The sequence below is a fragment of the Pleurodeles waltl genome, chromosome 9, assembly GCF_031143425.1.
Source record: "Pleurodeles waltl isolate 20211129_DDA chromosome 9, aPleWal1.hap1.20221129, whole genome shotgun sequence".
Taxonomy (NCBI): domain Eukaryota; kingdom Metazoa; phylum Chordata; class Amphibia; order Caudata; family Salamandridae; genus Pleurodeles; species Pleurodeles waltl.
The window spans coordinates 170320613-170345940 of NC_090448.1; positions in this window are offsets into that span (position 1 = coordinate 170320613).

Consider the following 25328-nt stretch of genomic DNA (forward strand, 5'->3'; position numbering starts at 1 on the left):
GCTTCACAGGGACGTTTGGGGTATTACTTCCTCCCAAATTATAGATTTTCTGATAAATAGTTGGGTACAAGCGCCTTCAGTCAAGTATGGTGAGGTTACTGTCAGACTTCACCAGTGATTTTTTGTTACATATACTCAGACAAAAACGCACATACGATCTTTCCCTCTCTGTTATGAAAATCTTTTTAAAAAACTTGTTATTTTAAAACATATTGGCCCTCATTATGAGTCTGGTGGTCTTGAGACCACCAGACTCATGGTGGTGGTCGGACCGCCACGGTCGTGGTGGTCCAACTTCCACATTGCAATGGCGGAATGGGGGCATTGGTGGCCCCCTGGGGGCCTCTGCACTGCCCATGCACTTGGCATGGGCAGTGCAGGGACCCCAATGCACAGCCCGTCGCTCATTCCACTGCCCGAATTAAGGGCAGTGGAATGCGCAACGGGTGCTGCTGCAGCTGCTGCACCGCCACATTACCACTGGCTTGATTACGAGCCAGCTGCAATGTTAAGGCCCTGTTCATCATAGGGCTGGCGGGTTGAAATGCTCCAAATAGGGGCGGTGGTGTTTGGACCACACAGGTGGCCTCTCTGCCGGTGGCGTTTGGACCACAGAGGCAGTCTCTGCGGCTTGAATTTGGTGGGCGGCCTCTGCCACCCGCCAAAATCATAATGAGTGTCTTTGTGTTTTCTGTTAAATAATACCTTACTGAGACGCATTCCACTGCCCCTCAGGCCCCTCCGATGTGCCAGGCTTGTTGTATAATGTTTTTAACATATTATGCCACCATTATTGTTGGGAAATCTGAAACTCACCCCTCCCAATCCTACTGACCAAGCTACGCCCCTGCTAGTTGCACTCCTCTGGGATCTCGCTTTGTGCTAAATGGCCCTACTCAGAACCTAAGATCAGCTAGTCCTTTGAATCTTCTGGAACATAGGTATCAATGAAAGGCATTAGGTGGATGGTCCTTCTCATCGTTGCTGCCCAGAACTGGAAGGATCTTCCAGATGTACCTAAAAAAGAAAAATAACTTCTGCGCTTTAGGAAGACCCTTAAAATATGGTTGTTTCCCTATAGCCAGTGTTGATTATGGATAGCTGCATTCAGAAACGTGATGATGACCTGTTTTTAGGGCCATGATACCCCAGTGGGGTGACAGTTGTGCTATACAAAACATAAATGTGAACTTGGGACACATAGGGCCAGATATACAAGGCCCTAGCCCCTCATTGTGCCACACTAGCTGTATTTTTTTTAAATGCTAATGTGGCACAAAGAGGCCATTTTCGACGTACCATATAGACATAGTGGTGCAATGCATGCATTGTGCCACTTTGTGACCCCTTGCGCCACATTATGCCTGCATCTGGCATAATATATGCAAGGGGGCTGTTCTGGCGTTAGGAGGCCCCCAAAAATGGCACAGTGAAATCTACATATTTCACTGTGCAATTTTTGGCATCATTTTTAATGCCTGCTCAGAGCAGGCTTTAAAATGATGCACCCATATTAACTTATGGGCCTTCTTGCATTTTGCTCCACTAGCGTCAACATTTTTGACAGTAGTAAAGCAAAGAGCCGCAATAGCGTAAACAAATTCTGATGCTATTGGCCTAACGACTGCCATGGTGCACCGTATTATAAATACAGTGCACACATGGGGCCATATTTATACTTTTCGACGCACAACTGCGCCAACGCAGTTGTGCGTCAAAAAATGTAACGCCGGCTAACGCCATTCTGAAGCACCATGCGGGCGCCGTATTTATTCAATGACGTTAGCCGGCGTTAGCCGACGCTGCAGAGTGGTGTGCGTCAAACAAAATGACACACACCAGGCAGCGCCGGCGTAGGGGAAAATGGAGCTTGGGCGTCAAAAAATGGGGCAAGTCAGGCTGAGGCAAAATTATCGCCTCAACCCGATTTGCGCCATTTTTTTTTGACGCCCAGATGCCATTAACATGACTCCTGTCTTAGCAAAGACAGGAGTCATGCCCCCTTGCCCAATGGCCATGCCCAGGGGACTTTTGTCCCCTGGGCATGGTCATTGGGCATAGTGGCATGTAGGGGGGCACAAATCAGGCCCCCCTATGCCACAAAAAAAAAAAAAATACTTACCAGCACTTACCCTAATGTCCCAGGGGTGGGTCCCTCCATCCTTGGGCGTCCTCCTGGGGTGGGCAAGGGTGGCAGGGGGTGTCCCTGGGGGCATGGGAGGGTACCTCTGGGCTCCTTCCGAGCCCACAGGTCCCTTAACGCCTGCCCTGACCAGGCGCTAAAAAATGCCGCAAAAGCGGCTGGACGTCATTTTTTTTTACCAGGCCCACTCCCGGGCGTCATTTTTGCCCGGGAGTATAAATACGGCGCACATGCCTCGGAGTCATTTTTTAGACGGGAACGCCTACCTTGCATATCATTAACGCAAGGAAGGTGTCCACGCAAAAAAATTACGCAAACTCCATGAACTTTGGCGCTAGATGCGTCTAACGCCAAGGTATAAATATGGAGTTCGTTTTGCGTCGAATTTGTGTAAGAAAAAACGACGCAAATCCGGCGCAAACAGAGTATAAATATGGCCCATGGTGTCATTAGGTGGGGCAAGGGCGACGCAAGCAAACTTGAACATCAGTACTGATGCACCAGTTTCTCGTAAATCTACCCCATAGTGCAATAATTTCAAGACATGTGAATGTGGTCTAGGACAAACAGTTCTAAACAGCAAATCAAATAAAAACACAGAACATTATCAGGAGCCCTTGTGCTAGTTATTTGACAGTTAATGGTGTCTACAATACAAAAAGAAATATAAACAGTGGAATCTTGTAGTATAGGAACAGGTAGCATAATCTCCATATATTTAGGAGTTAACGAGGTTGAGGGGGCAACATGGGAGGTGTGCCTAATTAATCCTTTTGAAAGATAATGACTACAATGCCTAAAGTAAGACTTCAAAACCCCTGATTATTTAAATTTGATATAATATAAACCTGAACTGCAAAACTGGCCTTCACCCTTGATTTTCCTGCATAATGGTGTTATCTATTCACTTGTGGAACCAGTGCTGTTAAGAGGTCGAATTGATAGCCCCATTTCTCAAAAGAAGATTCATAGAATCCAAACATATATTGATTATTAGCTTGTTTAGGAAATTGAACTAGTTTTGTTCTTCATATTTTGTATCTGGCACTGGAGAAGTACTCCTAGCTGGCTTCTGCAAGGGTGCTTTCACATTATCTAATATGGGTGCTTTCACATTATCTAATATTATTCAATTACATACTTTCATGAGAAAAGCAACAGGAAAAGCAGAGTTGCATTTTTGTTGCTGCTTCAACTAGTATTTCTTCACTTTTGACAAAAAACTTGATTCAAAACATTTTCTGCAAATAGTAGATAAGTGAGCTACTGACAGCAGCTTATTAGGAATTAATTTTTTATGAAATTACACTTGGGCACAATAAACTGGATACTAGAACAATAGATGGGAAATTGGTGCAAGTGGTGTTATTTGCAATATTACTACGCATAGTACTATTAGCAATTATAATAGCTACATCTTATATGCAAGCTTCAGTATAATATTGAAATATTGCGTTTTAAATATAGTTTCTAGGAATTTTGTCCCACTGGATATAATAATAGAAAATCTACACCAAGCGGGGCGATATTTTTGTAAACAACATATAGGACAAGATATTTGTGTCTGACGATATTTTTGTACATGGTACACTGACCTTGGACAATCAACAATAGGCTACACATATTGTAACTCTGTATTGTCTAGCAACGGTGCTCTACCGTTACTTCGCAGGCATTACATTGGGAGCCATTATATCACAGGAACTACATCCGGAGTCTTTAAATTGAACACAAACAATACTCCAATAATCCTGATGCGCAGAGAGATAACTCTGGGAGTTTGTTTTAGTTAGACAAAAAAAGTACACAATGCTGTACCAAAAACACCGCAGTAGCTACAATGCATCCGCCACACCGGCGTGTGCACTGCAGGCTATGGCATGTGGTTGTGGTTTTTACTGGGAAGAGCAGGGTGGGCTTCTGCTAATATGGCAGACTGGTAGGACACTTACCAGTGTCTGAATGAGGCCGTTTGTGTCTTTTTACAGCAAACACTTAAGGCACAACAAACCTAAATACTTTGGGTGTCAATTTTCTAAACAGAATTGCAAATCACATCATATGATGGTATATAATTGTTAGACGTGGAGTTTCTGGTTGTCTGAGTATGAACCCTGTGCAAGCAGGAACCATCACTTGTAGTCTAGGTAAGCTAGATACACACTTATAGATATTCTGTGCTCACCCTTTGGTAGCTTGGCACAGAGCAGTCAGGCTTATCTAAAGAAGCAATGTGTAAAGTATTTGTGCAACATACACACACAGAGTGACACAATGAAAACACCACAAAAAGACTCCACAAAAGTTTGGAACACATGAGATTATTTATCTGAGTAAAATTAGATAAAAACAACAAAAATCCAATTAGTAGAAGTCAAGATATGATTTTTTAAAGATTAAACCAAAAATAGTGCTTAGAAGTCAATAGCGCTGAAAGGTTCCTTGAAGTCATGCTAGACCGGGATAAATTCAAAGTTCAGGTTGACCATGATGGTATTTATTAACGCCTGCTAAGTACAGGCATTAAAAAGAGGCTCCCATTGATTACAATTGGCCTCTGGGGGCTTTGCAGGATTAGCATCACAATTTTTTTACGCTAATCCTGCAAAGTGCCGGACTAGCGTAAAAAATGATGATGCAGGTCACCCTAACTACTGCCATGGTGCACCATAAATTAAATACGGCACTACCATGGTGGCATTAGGAGGGCGCTAAGAGGTGCAGGAGAAGTGGCGCTGCACTAGGTGCAGCGCCACTTACTAGGTGCAGCGCCACTTTTCATAAATCTGCCCCTTAGTGTATACTAACATTTTAAGCCCTATCTCAGGTGAATATTTCATCCTGCAGAATCCCCATTGTGCAGGCTGCCTGTGCGCAGTTACCAGGCTGTGCACAACAGTAATCTCCCACGCACAGCTCACACACATGTGTACACAAGCATGCACACGTGTTCAAGTGTAAACAGCCAGGAGCCCCTAATCCTTGATGGGCCGCAGTGGCCTTATCTTAAAAGGCAGGCACTCTCAGTAAGCACATGAGGTGGGTGAGACACCAGTAGTGAGACTCACCCACAGTAAAAAAAATCCAAACTGCGATGATCCAAAAAGCCAAAAACATGGGCCTACTAAATGGGCAGAACACAATTGCAACAACACCATTAGCAAATACCTTCAGAGCTGGTGAGCCACCAAAGTCGATGTTTGTGCATTCATTTGTTCTTTACATAAGGGTGAGCAAAGTTGTCAGATAGCAAATCAAGATGTTAAAATATTCTGTGCTCCAAGTTTGTTGTTTTAACAGAACGTTATCTATTAAAATAATTTCTGTCATCCAGGAAAGCTGAACTCATGAGTCCTAAGGAGTGATAGTTTTGTACTGCGGTAAATATAAGATTCTGGCTGATGTTCAAACAGCCTGGCCAATTATAAAAGTATGTTTCTAGGCAACTACTATGGTTCCGAACTTCAAACCGAGTCAGGCTACCACAAAAGATATTTTCCGAATATGGATTTTTTATTAATCACGTGTTACAATAATTACCATTGATCGTATGTGTTATTTAACCTCTGATACGCCCATTACATGCCATTGTGTCAATGATGACGCAACGCATGTTATGAATTAAACTGTATCGAATGAAACCCTGCTTGTTCAGATGTACTCCAAGATTCAATAAACCTAAATGCATGTCTAAACTTACATGACCAATTAATGCTGAGTGCGTGTTTAAATTTTCAATAAGAAATCTTTAGTGTTGTCCTAGTTTGGTGCCATCACTCTGAGACCTTAGCTGCATGTTCACATTGCATCATCAATCATTCTCCTTTAGGGCATGCTCGGATTTACACAGTTACTCAGTAAATCTGTTGCATGTTCCGATTTGACGCGTAAATCGGTATTCGCTAGAGTTTGTTTAAATTTGCATTGTTGCTCACTAGTCCTCAGTAGATACCCACATATGAACTATTGCTCATTAATAATAAGAGCAGGTTGATATTTGCATCACCAGCATGCGAACCTGTGACTTGGGGAGTCATTACAACATTGGCGGTATAAGGCGCTTACCGCCGTGCAGAAGACCGCTAATACACCGCGGCGGCAGCGGTAGACCGCCACAGCTATTATGACACACATCACGGAATCCGCCGAAATTCAGACACCCACACAATACCGCCACACCAAAGGTCAGCGATAAACATGCGGAAACAAATCCTCCACCTCCACGCCAACAGAAACACACCCATGCTATTACGACCCACGAATCCACGCAGTGGTCTTTCAACCACGGTATTTCATTGGCGGTACACACCGCCGCGCTCAAAATACACACACATCTACAATACACCGCCACATTGGACAATTCAAAATACACACACCTGACACACATACACACACCACACCCACACATCCAATACAATATAAAACACACACCCACATCACCCACAAACCCCTACAACCAGAAATTCTGAGAGAATGCGAGAGAGAGAGCACAGAATAGACAACCCCATCACACAGAGGCACACAACACCATCACCCACACAACATCCACGCACAAAACACCACATACCACTACACTCACCACACTCATCACCACATACACCACCCCACACATCACACACACCACCCCATGGCACACCAAAGACACCCCCGCTTCTCCGAGGAGGAGCTTAAGGTCATGGTCGAGGAAATCCTACGGGTAGAGCCACAGCTATTTGGCTCACAGGTACAGCACACATCCATAGCCAGGAAAATGAAGCTATGGCAAAGAATAGTGGACAGGGTGAACGCAGTGGGACAGCACTCGGGAAATAGGGAGGACATCAGGAAGAGGTGGAACGACCTACGGGGGAAGGTGCGTTCAACGGTATCCAGGCACCACATCGCGGTACAGCGGACTGGTGGCGGACCCCCACCTCCTCCCCCTCAACTAACAACATGGGAGGAGCAAGTCTTGACCATCTTGCATCCTGAGGGCCTTGGAGGAGTTGTTGGAGGAACGGACACTGGTAAGTCAAATCTTAACTATCACATCACCCACCCTACCTGCATGCTATCACACACCCCCACCCTCACACCCTCCCCTATCACCCAAACTCCTCACTAATGTACTAATAACACCAACTACACATCCCAACCCCAAGACCTGCATGACACAACTAAGCATGGACACCCATAACTAAAGCATGCCCACTGCACATACCCAGAACACCCCCCAGCCATCAGCACACAAGCCCCCACACAGGAATGCCTGCACTGGGGTTCACGCACACCCAACCATTGCACACCATGAAACACACACATGCAATAATCATGTACTTATACCCCCGCAGGAACCCGAAGGAACGTCACCACTCCAGAGGGTCCAGACAACACCACTCCACCCACAGAAGAGGCCTACAGTGACAACAGCAGCTCTGCCCTACTGGGTCTTGATGACCAGCCCGGACCATCGTGGGCCTCAGGACAGTCGGTTCCCCTTGCCCAGCCACAGCGCAACACCGAACTTCCACCCTCTGGTAACACCAGCACAGCACCCACCCAGCGGGCCCAAACCCCCTTACCCAGGACAGGTCAATCAGCGGTGTGTCCATCACTACAGGGAACCCAGGCTAACCCACCACCCCAACAACAACAGGGACCTGGGGGCAGTGGTAGTGGGCACACGGTCCAGGGGACGGAGGCACACAAACATAGGGGAACTGGGAGGGCTGCTGTGCGACAGAGGGAGGACAGGCCAAGGGAACCAACTCTCCACGAGGCCCTCTCCTCCATCATGGGAGCATACCACCACTCCCAGGAGACGATGGCGACGGTCCTGGACAAGTTGCAGGAGACCCTGCATCTGCAGGAGGAGCAGTATTTGGGGTTCAGGGAGGAGCTCAGGACCATCAGCTCCGCCCTGGGCACCATCGTGGGGGTGCTGATGGACATTCAAAAGACCTTGAGGGACACCGTGGCACTCCAAGGGGCCCCTGACACTAGCCACGATGATGAACTGCCCACCACCTCCGCCGGCGCTAGTGGACAGGACGCCCCGCCACAGGACCACCACACCAGCACCCCATCCCCTGCAGATGGACAACCACCACGCAAGCTGGCCCTGAGATCCAGGAACAGGACAGAGCAAGATGGCAAGACCCCCGCCAGGAAATAAGACCACCCTGATTGTCCCCCCGTCCCACTTTGTTACCCTGTCCAAATCGGAATTGCCCCAGCTCCACTTCCAATTGGCAGAGGTGCAATGTACCTGTGAGACTAATAGACTGGACTCTGCCATGGACATTCCTCCACCATCACCCATCACCATTTTACAACCCCCCTTCATTTTTTAGCACTTAAATAAACACCCTTGAAACACTAAAAAAACTGGAGTCAGTCTATGATTTGTAATTTTGTATTATCAATTACAGTGTCATAATGGGTTACCCATTGGAAGGCTAACATACCAATGTCACACATCACAAGCCCTTCAAGGATGCAAGCAGTTGACACGTAGGTTACCACATTTGTGAAACTGAAATGGAAGGGGACAACTCAGTTAACAAATAGTGAGTGAAATGTCGGTACAGGATAGAGGTAGACGTGTGTAAGTTAATGTAATGTTAAACCTGAAAATGTACTCACCTGAGTTTCACTGGAAATATTGCTGTATGACTGACTCCCTGTTGTCGTTTTCTTCTTCCTCAGCTTCATCCTCATCACTGTCCACAGGCTCCACAGGCTCCACAGCTGCTAAAACACCGTCATCTGGATCATCCTCCTGCAGAAAAGGCACCTGGCGTCGCAATGCCAAATTATGGAGCATGGAGCAGGCGATGATGATGTCGCACACCTTCTTCGGTGAGTAGAATAGGGACCCACCTGTCATATGGAGGCACCTGAACCTGGCCTTAAGGACGCAGAAGGTGCATTCGATAACCCTCCTAGTCTGCCCATGTGCCTCATTGTAGCGTTCCTCTGCCCTGGTCCTGGGATTCCTCACTGGGGTCAATAGCCAGGAAAGGTTGGGGTAACCAGAGTCCCCCAATAGCCATACACGGTGCCTCTGGAGTTGACCCATCATATCAGGGATACTGCTATTCCGCAGGATGTAGGCGTCATGCACAGAGCCAGGGAACATAGCATTTACCTGCGAGATGTATTGGTCTGCCAAACAGACCATCTGGACATTCATCGAATGATAACTCTACCTGTTCCTGTACACCTGTTCACTCCTGCGGGGGGGACCAGAGCTACATGGGTCCCATCAATGGCACCTATGACGTTGGGGATATGTCCAAGGGCATAGAAGTCACCTTTCACTGTAGGCAAATCCTCCACCTCAGGGAAAATGATGTATCTCCTTACGTGTTTCAGCAGGGCAGACAACACTCTGGACAACACGTTGGAAAACATAGGCTGGGACATCCCTGATGCCATGGCCACTGTTGTCTGAAAAGTGCCACTTGCAAGGAAATGGAGCACTGACAGTACCTGCACGTCAGGGGGGATTCCAGTCGGATGGCGGATTGGTGACATCAGGTCTAGCTCCAACTGGGTACATAGTTCCTGGATTGTGGCACGGTCAAACCTGTAGGTGACGATTAAATGTCTCTCTTCCATTGTCAACAGGTCCACCAGCGGTCGGTACACCGGAGGATTCCGCCATCTTCTCATATGTCCCAGCTGACGGTGCCTAAGAAGGACAACAGCAAAGAAACAGTCACTATTCCTCCAGGTATGTACCCACAGTCACACACAAGACTACACCAGACAATAAACCCTTCCTGTATGTGTGTTGAGTGTAGGCCTCGGTATGTGTGACGCAGTTGAAAATGAATCCATGTGGGCCCCTGAAATGGCGGCTGCCTGACCTCTAAACTGGGACAATGGGATTGTGGGGTAACAGCACTGGCGTTGCACACCGTCGCGGTAGGCGGTCGTAGACCGCGGCGCAATGCTGCATTGGTTAACATTGGACCCTATGGGTCCCAGGAGCCAATGAACAGATGCGCCGGCGGTTATGATGCGCACCGCTGCGGACGTCACCGCCGCGGACGACACCGCCATTTTCTATCTGTTGAATCACTAGATACCTGACCTTCGACAGGAGAGGACCTACACTGCTAGTGCTGCTGTGACCTCGGTCTGGAAGCAACGATGGCTGCTGCATCTGGGGAAAGGGCCCCTGGCTTCACTGCAAAGGAGTTGGAGAAACTTGTGGATGGGGTCCTCCCCCAGTACATGCTACTCTACGGTCCTCCAGACCAGCAGGTTAGTACACAGGGAGCACGTTGTATGGGCTAGGCCTGGGTGGACAGGGCTGGGTGGAAGAGGGAAGGGGGCAGAGTTCATACTACAGTAAAGCATGGGAATAAATGGGCCACATGGTCAGAGTAGGGAGGGTGCCACTCACATTGATAGTGCAGTTGGTAATGACTGTTCCTCTTCCCTTGTGCATGTCATGTAGGTCAGCGCCCACCAGAAGAGGGACATTTGGCGTGCCATCGCCAAGGAGGTCCGGGCCCTGGAGACCCACCAGAGACGGGGCACCCACTGCCGGAAGAGATGGGAGGACATTCGCCGCTGCAGCAAGAAGACGGCGGAGGCTCAGCTGGGGATGGCCTCCCAACGTGGGATGGGTGCCTGTCGCACCATGACCCCCCTGATGTTCCGGATCCTGGCGGTGGCCTACCCGGAGTTGGATGGGCGCTTAAGGACATCACAGCAGACACAAGGGGGTGAGTACAATCTCATTCTGCGGACTTTGCGTGCAGTGGAGGGGTTTGGGTGGGGGAGGTGGGCTGTGGGTGTCCCTAGGCCAGGGCGAGTTAGGTAGGCAAGGCCCCTCCATAATGTAGGCCATGTGGCACTCTACCCCACCTCAGAAGAGGGGCAAGTTGAGGTATAGTTGCCCCTGTGGCATCCATGTGCGCAGATTTCTACCATTGCCATGTAGGCCATATCCCAGAAATTGCATGTGCAGAGGCCAGGAGCACGGCGTTATGCATGGGGCTGCTGCGTCTGTCTTGTCCGCCAACTGTAGCGGTATGCCATGCACTAAAACTCTCTTTCTTCTGTCCCCCCCCTTTTCCTGCTCTCCCTGTCGTTTTGTACATCAGCATCATCAGGCGGAGGTACTGTGGCACCGGAACATGAGGGAGCTGCATCCCACATGGCCATGGAGGGCCACACCACAGACTCTGAATGCACCAGTGGGACGGAGGGTGAGGGGAGCTTCACGTCGGCCACCGGATCTCCTACCAGCGACACAGACTCGTCCACCAATGGGAGCTCCCCCCTGTGGTGGCGGCACCATCTGTGCGCCCCACTTCTACAGGTACAGCCGCCACCTCCCCTACCAGCACCGCCCTCCCAGCAGCCCCTCAGCGTTCGCCCCGTGCCCGCTCACCGAGGAGGGTGGGCATCACCTTCACCCCAGGCACCTCAGGCCCAGCCCCAGTCACCCCTGCTGCCCTCAGTGAGGAGGCCATTGACCTCCTCAGGTCACTCACTGTTGGGCAGTCTACCATTGTGAATGCTATCCAGGGTGTAGAAAGGGAGTTGCAACACGGTAATGCATTCCTGGAGGGCATTCATTCTGGTCAGGCTGCCCTTCAGCGAACCCTGCAATCTCTGGCCTCAGCACTGATGGCAGCCATTGTCCCTGTGTCTAGCCTCCCCCCTCCAACTTCCTCCACCCAGACCCAATCCCCTGTCTCCCAGCCCATCCCAAGCACACCTACAGACCAGCATGCACACAAGTCAACACACACAAGTAGCTCAAGCAAACATAGGCACCACACACACCAAAGGCACTCACACAAGCATCACACCCATACAGATACAGCAACATCCACTGTCTCCACTGTGTCCCCCTCCTCCTCTTCTCCCTCCTCCCTCCCAGTCTCATCTACACACACACCTGCATGCACCACATCTACAGGCACTAGGACTCGCACCAGGACACCCAGCACCCCAAGCCGCTCACCTGCACTCACCACCTCCACTGCCATTTACACGTCCCTTGTGTCCTCTCCCAGTGTGTCTGTGACACCCCCTCCCAAAGTACCCAAACGCCGGCAATCACTCACCCAACATCCATCCACCTCACGACAGCCTCCAGTACCTGCACCTGCACCCAAAACACCTAAAGTGACACCTCCTACAACCACCTCCTCTTCCTCCACTCCCGGACCCCCTCCAGCTACCCATCCCAGTGTCCGTCAGAAACTGTCCCTATGTCAAATAGACCTTTTTGCCCCCACCCCTCCTCCAATTCATCAGTCCTGTCGTAGCGCCTCAGCCAAAAAGCCTCCAGTACCAGTGGTGTGTGTTCCAGGTTTTTGGAGTGCACCGACCACCAGGGCAGGCAGTAGGACCCGGAGCCAAGGCACTGGCAGCCCACCCCCTGTAAAGGCTCTGAAATTGGAGAGTGGACGACGGGACCGTGTCAAGACTCCTGGTGGGACAACAAGTGAAATGGGATCAAAGGCGATTGGTGAGTCAGCTGTAACTCCAAAAAAGGTGGGAAAGGTCCAGAGGAAGTCTCCCCAGCCTGTTGTGAGTGTCACGGCGTAGAAGTGCGCCATCATTTCCGGCGGTCCAGACACAACCGCCAGCACCATCATCACTGGTCCAGAGACCACTGCCAGCGTCACAGCCCAGGAGGGCCCAAGTATCGTCACTGGTCCAGAGACCACCGCCAGAGTCACAGCCCAGGAGGGCCCAAGTATCGTTACTGGTCAGGAGACCACCGCCGGAGTCACAGCCCAGGAGGGCCCAAGTATCATCACTGGTCCAGAGACCACCGCCAGAGACACAGCCCAGGAGGGCCCAAGTATCATCACTGGTCCAGAGACCACCGCCAGAGTCACAGCCCAGGGGGGCCCAAGTATCGTTACTGGTCAGGAGACCACCGCCGGAGTCACAGCCCAGGAGGGCCCAAGTATCGTTACTGGTCCGGAGACCACCGCCGGAGTCACAGCCCAGGAGGGCCCAAGTATCGTCACTGGTCCAGAGACCACCGCCAGAGTCACAGCCCAGGAGGGCCCAAGTATCGTTACTGGTCAGGAGACCACCGCCGGAGTCACAGCCCAGGAGGGCCCAAGTATCGTCACTGGTCCAGAGCCCACCGCCAGAGTCACAGCCCAGGAGGGCCCAAGTATCGTTACTGGTCAGGAGACCACCGCCAGAGTCACAGCCCAGGAGGGCCCAAGTATTGTTACTGGTCCAGAGACCACCGCCGGAGTCACAGCCCAGGAGGGGACAGGATGCCACAGCCCCGCTGGCCAATGATGGAACGTCATGCCACACACCAATGTCCAGTATGGAGATCGTCATGCCACACACCAATGTCCAGTGTGGAGATCGTCATGCCACACACGAATGTCCAGTATGGAGATCGTCATGCCACACACCAATGTCCAGTGTGGCGATCGTCATGCCACACACCAATGTCCAGTATGGAGATCGTCATGCCACACACCAATGTCCAGTGTGGAGATCATCATGCCACACACCAATGTCCAGTGTGGATATCGTCATGCCACACACCAATGTCAGTATCAGAACCGCCATGTCAAAGCACCGCTGAACAGTCCTGAACTGCCATGGCAAAGCACCGCTGAACAGTCCTGAACCGCCATGGCAAAGCACCGCTGAACAGGGCAAAGACCGCCATGTCAAAGCACCACTGAACAGGGCAAAGATCGCCATGTCAAAGCACCGCTGAACAGTCCTGAACTGCCATGGCAAAGCACCGCTGAACAGTCCTGGACCGCCATGGAAAAGCACCGCTGAACAGGGCAAAGACCGCCATGTCAAAGCACCGCTGAACAGGGCAAAGGCCGCCATGTCAAAGCACCGCTGAACAGGGCAAAGACCGCCATGTCAAAGCACTGCTGAACAGTCCTGAACCGCCATGGCAAAGCACCGCTGAACAGGGCAAAGACCGTGTAGGAATGAATGGCCCGCCACATCAGGCATCCTTATCCCATGTGCAGCTGGGACAGTGACAGGACAGGAACTTTCACGGGGATACTCATCCAATCTGGGCACCAGTCCCCCTCCAGAACCAGTGGAGACCTGCATCTACTTGAGAGACTGTGGCTTTGCACTCCCCAGGATGGCACAGTGTGTAACCCACCCACTGGGAAGACTTGAGAGACTGGCTTTGCACTCCCCAGGATGGTACAGTGGGCAACCCACCCACTGTAGAGACTTGAGAGACTGTGGCTTTGCACTCCCCAGGATACATCAATGGGCATGGAGCCCCGTCGTGGATCTGGCTTTGCATTCATCTGGCTGAGGTGCCCCCCCTTTCCTTCCCCCTGAGGTGCCTGTAGTGTTTCTATCTGATGCCCTGGCAGTATTCTCTCTGATTTTGGTCAGGTATCTATTGTGGGCCTCGCCCATGCATTTTTGGACTGTTGGTGCACGGACATTGTTGTGTACATATCTGCACTACTTCTTGTATTGTATATATAATTATGAGTGATTTTGAGATATATATCTGTATATTTTTGTATGACATGTATATTGGCACATTACAATGTTTGACCGAAATTCGCTTTGTCTTTGCATTCTTCCGGGGGGATTGTGGGTTGTTAATGTGATATTTTTGACTGCATTGGTGTGTATGTTGTGATATGCGAGGGTGGGGGTGGGGGTGTTTGGTGTGTGTCCCCCTAACTTTTGCCTCCCCGTGTCGTAGATGCAGTACTCACCGGTATCTTCTGCGCCTACGTCGCTGTTGGTCGTAAAGGAGCAGAAAGACAAGGGCAGGTAGTATATGGAGTTCCGGGTCCATGGAGTCCTCGTTCCTCATGGGATGTGTTCAGGTGAGCGTTTTCCCAGAGCAAAAGCTGTTTCCGCCGTGTTTTTATCCACGGTGAATCCGCCCCGGAAAAGGTGGCGGATTGGCGGGTTGTAATGGTGTGGGCGGTACATTGTCTTCCGCCTGTCTGTTGGCGGTAACTGCTGCGCTGCTTGTCTGTACCGCCGTGGCGGGCGGTGTGTTAAAGTGGCTGTCTTTGTTGGCAGTTTCCGCCAGGGTCATAATTCCCTTTTTTTGTCCGTCGGCCTGTTTGCGGTATTACCGCACCTTTTACACTGTCCGCCAGGGTTGTAATGACCACCTAGGTTTGCACAATTACTAAGTGATGTTGGCTGCATGCCACGATTGGCACCATCGCTCATAAATCCTCAGTTGATCTCGATATTGGCCCCATATTTCAGTAGCCCTTGCTACATTTTAAGTTTATCAAGCATTTCTCCTTAACATAGGCTCAGATTTGCCACATAATTCTACAGTTCTTAAATGCATATTCAGATTTGTAGTCATCCTTTAACCTTAAAGGCATGTTCAAATTTACAGTAATCCTCAGTCGCAATGTTTGCTGTATCAGATGCCTCTTCTTTGGTTGTAAAATGCCTGCAGTAGGCCTGAGCTAGTGCCTGGGGCAGGGTTTAATGTGTGGGGACCGTGTACACCAGCTACCTGTGACACTGCAGTTACTTTAGGGGTGGGACCTGTTTCTCCTGCTGCTGCAACAAAAGGGAACATGGTTCTGCTGCACTTCTCATGAAGGCATTGTGGTTGTCATAACAACTGTCAAAACGATGTTTAAAGTTCTTGTGGAAGCATAGAAATGTATTCTACTTAAGGCTCCCAGTTTTCAATTTTTACAGATAAATACAGACAGAAAACCCCAAAGTTTCCTCTCTGTTTATTTTTAAATATGGATAAATACAGAAAACAGGCTTTCTTTTGGACGATTCTCACTATGGTAAAGCATGAGTGCTATGCCAATAGCTGTGCAGATTGACAGGTAGGATAATTAAAATAACTGCAGCAGAACAGCTGTTTAAACTGATCTACTATATCAGTGGTTCCCAAACTGTGCGCCGTGGCTCCTTGGTGCGCCGTCAAAATTAGCCAGGGGCGCCGCACACAGTCTGGAAACCACTCGGAGGTGCTTTTAATCGGTAGCTTTTCACCGTGGTTTTGGAAACAAAACCCCCTGCATTAATTATTGTGACCAGCGGAGGGCGCCAGAGTACCATTAATAATATCCCTATGACAAAAGAAAATAAATAGTTTAAAATAAATGGTTTTCAGGAACCTGAACGAGAGAATTAAGAAGTCAAACTGTAAATAGTGTAGGTACAGGTACAGGCTGGGATTACGTTCCCCCACCCGCCAAAAAAAAGTAACATAATGGGGAGCCGTGGCCAACACGGCCAATAGGTCAAAGGAGCCGGGGATCGAAAAAGTTTGGGAACCACTGTACTATATAAATGGTTTCAAGTGACTGTATTGTAGTATAAATGGCTAAAACCCATTGCTCATGCAAACATGGGTAAGCATTTGTCTGGTAAATAAATATGAAAATGTGCAGCTTCGTTTTGTACACTAAGCCTAAAATAAGTATGGATAAATATAGATGAAATGACAAAACAATAAATATGGATAAATACAGACAGAAATGTAAAAAGCAAATACCATGAAACCAGGAGCCCTATTTATACCGCATTCTATGTATATTTAAGACACTATAATTAAAATACAGCTTTGTTGCATGAAAGTGCAAATGTTGCCCATTTGTACCATTACAAACAGGTCTATTTGGAACAGACTTTTGGCCTGATTTAGAGTTTGGAAGATGGGCTATACCCTCAACCTTATTACAAGTTCCATTGCATACGATGCACTTGTAGTAAGTCAGATGGGACATCTGCAATGTTTTTCTACTAAACTCTAAAGTGTATCCTAAGTTAGGTGCAGAAACTTTAATTGTGGGCCAGTAAGGAAGTACATCTGATGAATTAAGGCAACTATTATCAAAATGTACGAAGATTGTATATATATATATATATATGTATATATATATATATATATTTGCTTATATTTATGAAGTCTTCATTTAAACTGATGTCAGGAGTTATTTGAAGACCTGGTTTGAATAGCATTCTAAGGCCTTGCTTGCTTAACCTCTGCAATATGAATTAGATGATCAGCTATTCCCTCCACATGCAGGAAAATATATTGCTTAGACCTCTGAGGATATTTACTTGGGGGTTTGGCAAATAGAAGCAATTGTAATGTATTTAAAAAGTTGGATATGTATTTTTAACTTTTAGGTGTCCTGGTAGTGAAAACCTCTTAAATTCATTGTTCACTACTGCAAGGCCTGCCTTTCCCATAGCACAACATTGGGTGACCCAATTAGTGATAACTTTCAATCAGGAGCAGGTCGAAATGTTGAGTTTGGTGTCTAAAGAATTGCAATTCAAATCTCTTTTTAATGGTAAAGTCGGATTTTAAGTCACAATTCTGAAAATGCCACTTTTAAAAAGTTGGCATTTTCTTATTCCAACCTTTTGGTGCCTGCAATCTGTATCCTGGGCCACATGACTGGTTGTAGCTGGCAGTTTGTCTTTATGTATTACTCCCAGAAATGAGACAAAGGGGGAATAGGTGTTGGCAGGATGGGCCATATCTGACTTGATGAGGGGGTTGAATTGCCACCTACCACACTTGCTCATCACAAAGCATCTGCCTCAGCACACTCACAAAAGCTTTACACTAGTGTTTTGAGCCCCGAAGAAGCTGGGACTAGGGTAGGAAGCCAGGAAATATTAGACACCTCTGTAGGTGGAGGACTCTAAACACCTCTCCAGTTCCATTGAGGGGCACCAGGTATAAATAGTGGACCCTCAGACCCAACTCTTCAGTACATATGGACCTGTAGAAGACTCAGAAGAAGGACTGCTCTGTTGCCCTTCTGCAAGAATAATTGCTACTCTGCTGCCCTGCTGTCTAAGGGAAAATACTGGACTTCAACCACCCTGAACCAGCACTTGGAGTAAGCCTGCTGTTTGCCTGCTGTGAGTCCTGCCCCCCATGTGGTGTCACCCTAGTCCTGCACCCTTGTTTATGGACTTGAAGATGCCAAACTGTGGTTCTAGAAGAACTGACACAGCACAACACAACACTATTCAGCTTCTTGGAAAAGCTGATGCATGATGCATCCTCGATGCAGGACCTCAGATCATGGCCCTGGACATCGGATAATCACTTCTATGCTACGCATCCTGAATGCGGGACCTTGCATCGCAAACCCATAGCTCCTCATAACCACTGCTGCCTGATGCATCCTCAATACTGGACCTCGCACTGCCCAACAACCAGGGTTTGAGGTAGTTTGCTCAGCGGGCCTAACTTGTTCCCTGTATCCACCCCATGCTCCATGGAGGTTAGCCTGTACTTGTGACTTTGTCTCTGTCCGGCTTGACCAGATAACTACAGTTGGAGCTTTGCTCTTTTAAGCACTATTTCTACTTAAATCTTTTAAATTGCATATCTCTGGTTCTACTGTTTGAGGTTTTGTCAATTTGGTGTCAAATAATTGATTACATTTTACTGTATTTTTCTAAATTAGTGTGTGAATTTTCTTGTGTTATGTTTTCACTTTATTAATTCTTGTCTGCATATGTGCCAAGCTACCACAAGGTTAAGCACAGGTTAATTTGGGGTTTGCTTGTGATTCACCCTGACAATTATGGTAGCTTCTTGAGTAAGGTTTCACCCTCTTGAACTAGTAACCTCATTTCCTACAAAATGTTGTATGAAGTACATGTGACAGAGAACAATCATGTAGAAGTTGGTTTGGAACTTAAATGGACCTACATTTTATGCAACTGGCATGAGGTATGAGACACCAACTTTTTGCCCTTTGTATTTTCTTGAATGCTGGCAGCAGTATTTGTTGTTTACAGTATTTTAGTAGCTATCTACCTGTTTTCAGTCACGGATGCTCCATTCCATTTTGTGCTCTGAGACATGATCAAGTCTTGGAAAAGAACAGCTTTATTTTTAATGAGGAAAGAAGGGTGTGAAATGAGCAAGCTTCAAGCACTTCCTGTTAGGGAACATTACATCCCTAAATGTAAGCTTGTACACATTTTTTCTCATTAACTGGTGATTGTTATCTGTTTGGGAGAATATGTTAATGTGTTTTAAGATAGAAACTTTTCAAAAGGATGTTTGGCATAATTGTACTATATTCTGCAGTCAAACTGTTTTCTAGCTTTACTGGCTAGAAGTACTGTCAGGAAGCCATTTTGATCTGTGGCATTAAGCTGTTGAGGCTACATTGACATCATGGTTTTGGGAAATAAAATGGGATGCTGGTGAACAGCTCAATACAAATTCCATGCATACCTCTTAATGCATTGGACATTTATTCAAAGTTTCTATAATATAATTCTGCTGTTGTTAGAAATGGGGTCTTTGGTTGGAAGTCAGGTTTCCCCCTGTCCAAGCAAGGACCCTCACTCTAGTCATGGCAAAAGAGAAACACACCTGGTTAAGCCCCCACTCACCCCCTTGGTAGTGTGGTATGAGCAGGCAGGCTTAACTCAGAACTAATGTATAAAGTATTTGTAACAACACACACAGTAAAACAGTGGACACCACACCAGTTTAGAAGAATAGAAAATATTTATCTATATCAAACAAGACCAAAAGAACAAAAATCCAACATACACAAGTTAAAATACGAGTTTTCAAAAGAATAAGAGTCTTGCTTCATAGAAAACAATGGGAACAATGATTTTGCACATAGTACCTGGTTAGCTTAAAAAATAAAGCTGCACGGTCGAGTGTGTGTCAAAAAAGGCAGCGATGCGTTGATTCCTTCCTTGCAAGGGAGGCTGTCCATCGTTTATTCTGGTCGGGTCAGTGATGCATCGTTTTTCTCCCTCGTAAGAGAGCGATGCATCGATTTCTGGACGGGGCACCTAGGATCCGCACAGAGTCCAGTTGACTTTGGCGCGCAGAGACGATGTGTGGAAAATACTGTAGCACGGTGTTAGAAAATTGCGTTACATGGGGTTTGCGTCGTTATCAGCAGCCGCAAGTGGGTTTCTTGCCTGTCGTTTCTCCAGCCACGATGTGTCGATCTCCCAGCCGTGATGCAGGTGGAGCATCGATTTTAGCTGCAAAGTCGGTGGCAGGTCATTTATCAGCCACGTTGCAAATGGTGCGTCAAAAACTTTCCTACACGGCATTCTCTGCATGGATTTTCAGCTCTTGAATGCCAACTTCACCTTTCAAGGGCCCAGGGACTGGATAGGACACCACTTGGCAGGGCAGGAGTCTCAGCAGAGAGTCCAGATGTTAGCAGAGGAGGTCTTTGATGGCCCTGAGACTTCAAAGCAGGAGGCAAGCTCAACTCAAGCCCTTGGAGATTCTTCACAGGCAGGAATATACCACAAAGTCCAGTCTTTGTCCCCTTTCACAGGCAGAAGCAACAACTGCAGGATAACCCGACAAAGCACAGTCACAGGCAGGGGCAGCACTTCTCCTCAGCTCTTTTCCTTGGCAGAGGTTCCTTTGGGTTCCAGAAGTGATCTAGTTTTCAAGGGGTTTTGGGTCCTATACTTATACCTCTTTCTGCCTTTTAAGTAGGCCTACTTCAAAGGAAAGTCTCAGTTGTTCCCAAGATCCTGCCTTGCCCAGGCCAGGCCCCAGACACACACCAGGGGGTTGGAGACTGCATTGTGAGAAGGCAGGCACAGCCCTTCAGGTGTAAGTGACCACTCCACTTTAGCACAGATGGCTCATCAGGATATGAAGGCTACACCCCAGCTCCCTTTGTCTCAGTGTCTAGGGAGGATTCACAAACAGCCCAACTGTCAAACTGACCCAGACAGGCAATCCACAAACAGGAGGAGTCACCGAATGGTTTAAGCAAGAAAATGCCTACTTTCTAAAAACAAACAATCTAAAAACCACTTTCACTAAAAGATGTATTTTTAAATTGTGATTTCAGAGACCCCAAACTCCAAATTTCTATCTGCTCTCAAAGGGAATCTGCACTTTAAAGTTACTTAAAGGCAGCCCCCATGTTAACCTATGAGAAAGATAGGCCTTGCAACAGTGAAGACTGAATTTAGCAGTATTTCTCTGATAGGACATGTAACACATCAGTACATGTTCCATCTTTAACATTCACTGCACCCTGCCCATGGGGCTACCTAGGGCCTACCTTAGGGGTGCCTTACATGTAAAAAAGGGAAGGTTTAGGCCTGGCAAGTGGGTACACTTGCCAAGTCAAACTGGCATTTTAAAACTGTACACACAGACTCTGCAGTGGCAGGTCTGAGTCATGTTTACAGGGCTACTAATGAGGGTGTCGCAAACAGTGCTACAGGCCCATTAGTAGCATTTGATTTACAGGCCCTGGGCACCTCTAGAGCACTTTACCAGGGACTTACTATTAAATCACATTGGCCAATTGTGGATAAGCCAATTACACATACATTTTACATAGGAGTACTTGCACTTTAGCACTGGTTAGCAGTGGTAAAGTGCCCAGAGTATCAAAAAACAGCAAAAACCGAGTCAAGCACACATCAACAACCTGGGAAGCAGAGGCAAAAAGTTAGGGTAGACCACACCAAGGATGCAAAGTCTAACAGCTGTGCAATCTCTATCATTGTACACTGTTGCTACAGGCTAAGGCTAATAACAAAAGCATTAGTAAATCTAATATCTCAGCCTTTTAGAGTTGTGACATTGCTTCTTTTAGTTATGGTAGTATCTGTGCCACATGTAATACTGTTGTTACACCAGACCTACAAAAAACAGAAGCAGCAATAAATAGCTTGGAAATGCATATACATACAAGAATCCTATTAATATTATAATGTAATGGTGGAAATGAAAAATATATTTAGTTATATTTCGCTTCATGCTGTCCAAATCTTAATGAGCACACATAACTAACTATAACATTAGCCAATGCCAGGAATTAAGGTTAACTTGGATTTTACCCAACAATTAAACAATTGCAACATATTTTCACTAGATAAAAGATTATGTAAAACCTTAGTACAACATTTACCTTTGAACATGAACAAATTATGACGTAAGCAATTGCTAAGGACAACAAAGGAAGCTAGTTGCTATATTGACATAGGCACTTACATCTTACATAGTTTAGGAACACTGGATACCTGTTAAGAAATACAGGGAGTGCAGAATTATTAGGCAAATGAGTATTTTGACCACATCATCCTCTTTATGCATGTTGTCTTACTCCAAGCTGTATAGGCTCGAAAGCCTACTACCAATTAAGCATATTAGGTGATGTGCATCTCTGTAATGAGAAGGGGTGTGGTCTAATGACATCAACACCCTATATCAGGTGTGCATAATTATTAGGCAACTTCCTTTCCTTTGGCAAAATGGGTCAAAAGAAGGACTTGACAGGCTCAGAAAAGTCAAAAATAGTGAGATATCTTGCAGAGGGATGCAGCACTCTTAAAATTGCAAAGCTTCTGAAGCGTGATCATCGAACAATCAAGCGTTTCATTCAAAATAGTCAACAGGGTCGCAAGAAGCGTGTGGAAAAACCAAGGCGCAAAATAACTGCCCATGAACTGAGAAAAGTCAAGCGTGCAGCTGCCACGATGCCACTTGCCACCAGTTTGGCCATATTTCAGAGCTGCAACATCACTGGAGTGCCCAAAAGCACAAGGTGTGCAATACTCAGAGACATGGCCAAGGTAAGAAAGGCTGAAAGACGACCACCACTGAACAAGACACACAAGCTGAAACGTCAAGACTGGGCCAAGAAATATCTCAAGACTGATTTTTCAAAGGTTTTATGGACTGATGAAATGAGAGTGAGTCTTGATGGGCCAGATGGATGGGCCCGTGGCTGGATTGGTAAAGGGCAGAGAGCTCCAGTCCGACTCAGACGCCAGCAAGGTGGAGGTGGAGTACTGGTTTGGGCTGGTATCATCAAAGATGAGCTTGTGGGGCCTTTTCGGGTTGAGGATGGAGTCAAGCTCAACTCCCAGTCCTACTGCCAGTTCCTGGAAGACACCTTCTTCAAGCAGTGGTACAGGAAGAAGTCTGCATCCTTCAAGAAAAACATGATTTTCATGCAGGACAATGCTCCATCACATGCGTCCAAGTACTCCACAGCGTGGCTGGCAAGAAAGGGTATAAAAGAAGGAAATCTAATGACATGGCCTCCTTGTTCACCTGATCTGAACCCCATTGAGAACCTGTGGTCCATCATCAAATGTGAGATTTACAAGGAGGGAAAACAGTACACCTCTCTGAACAGTGTCTGGGAGGCTGTGGTTGCTGCTGCACGCAATGTTGATGGTGAACAGATCAAAACACTGACAGAATCCATGGATGGCAGGCTTTTGAGTGTCCTTGCAAAGAAAGGTGGCTATATTGGTCACTGATTTGTTTTTGTTTTGTTTTTGAATGTCAGAAATGTATATTTGTGAATGTTGAGATGTTATATTGGTTTCACTGGTGATAATAAATAATTGAAATGGGTATATATTTTTTTTTGTTAAGTTGCCTAATAATTATGCACAGTGATAGTCACCTGCACACACAGATATCCCCCTAACATAGCTAAAACTAAAAACAAACTAAAAACTACTTCCAAAAATATTCAGCTTTGATATTAATGAGTTTTTTGGGTTCATTGAGAACATGGTTGTTGTTCAATAATAAAATTAATCCTCAAAAATACAACTTGCCTAATAATTCTGCACTCCCTGTACAGCTTAAAAAATATGTCGGAGCAGATCTGTTCAGTTTTATATAAGGCGAACATGGCTCAAGGCATTAGAGTACTTTACATGAGAAATAGATTAGATAACTCAAGGTCCGATTTTTTCTGTACTTTTTTAGGCACAGGGAGGTAAAGTGGTTTGCCCTGAAGCACAGGATGTTCAGCCGATGCCGGGACTCAAACCTGGATCCACAGTTCTGTGGCGGTTATGCTGTTAGGTTGTAATCTACAGGGAAGGCAACATCAAATAGTGTTATCACTACCTCTTAATACAATTTCAAAACATAACAGCACCTAATGGTTTGATGGAAGTAAAACAATTCTCTCCAGATATATCATTTATTGTAAAAGAAATAAGAGGATATTACAAATTCTACGAATAAATACATGCAAAATCCACAGAAACCTAACATACACAAACGACCTGATTCACAATATTTTGATGTCACTTTCTTTTTTAAATTGTAGAAGAATATTTTATTTGGGTCTGTACGAAACTAGCAAAGTACATTATAAAAAACATTTAAGATATGTCTCATTCATTGGTGAGCTGGGGTTCGTATACAAAAATACAATACATACAGTACATAAGATAGTGATCATACTTGATCATATTTCATGGCTTAATCAAGAAGGTATTGTGATAATGAATTAACACTTATAAAATCAGATAACTAAAACCTCAAAAAAGGTCCGCTAAATTCACTGATTACACCTGTTACTCGTGCTCGATAGCTCGCTAATTGTATCCTCGGTACTCTGCTAGAATTAAGCCCTCATCTAAAATAATTGATCTAAGTATATTTCGATAAGATTTTATCATCGTTCCTTTCCAAGCATTGCGCTATCATGGGTTTTACTATCTTCATGATTAAAACCAGCCATAACTTTGGGTTAGTTATTCACATCATCATTTCTTGTTTTTTTAATTAGTCAAAACACTGTGCTTGCACTGTAACCAAACTGCAAAGAGGTACCTGCTTAAGTGATGATAACTGGCGTAGAGGTATTGCTTTTTAATGTTGTGAAGGCGGTTAGATGTTATCTGGTACCTAAATGGAGACACACGAGGCTTACCCATTTCCTCCTTTGGGCCGCATAGGCAGGGCACAACAAAAAATAAAATATGTGCCAAATTCTCTATTGTGTTGTCAGGGTACAAAGTACAATAAAAATCACGATTTCCAATATCATCTTTTTTCGATTTAAAGGTGAAGGTTTTAATTTCTAAAGTATTTAGATGGAACATCACAACAGTCAGTGCAGTTTTACCTGGCCTGTGGTTTCCGGGTGCTGAGTTGTCCTTGCTGTCTGTGGTACTGAACAGGACTCGCGTTGAAATCAATGGCAGGGACCACAGGTGACAATAGCCCCCTTGGAGGTCGAATTATGGGGAACCATTGCAGGGTTAAGGTTGTATGGGTCCTGGGACTAAGCCACAGAGTTGTCCTGGCTGTCCGTGGTGCTGAACGCGACTCGTGCTGGTGCAATTTTTACTGTGTACATGTTACTGTGACAAAGGGGATGCAGAAACTTAGCTGTGGTGTCGTTGCTGAAGTTGGTCACAAGTGTTGGGCAGTACTCTCCTGTTG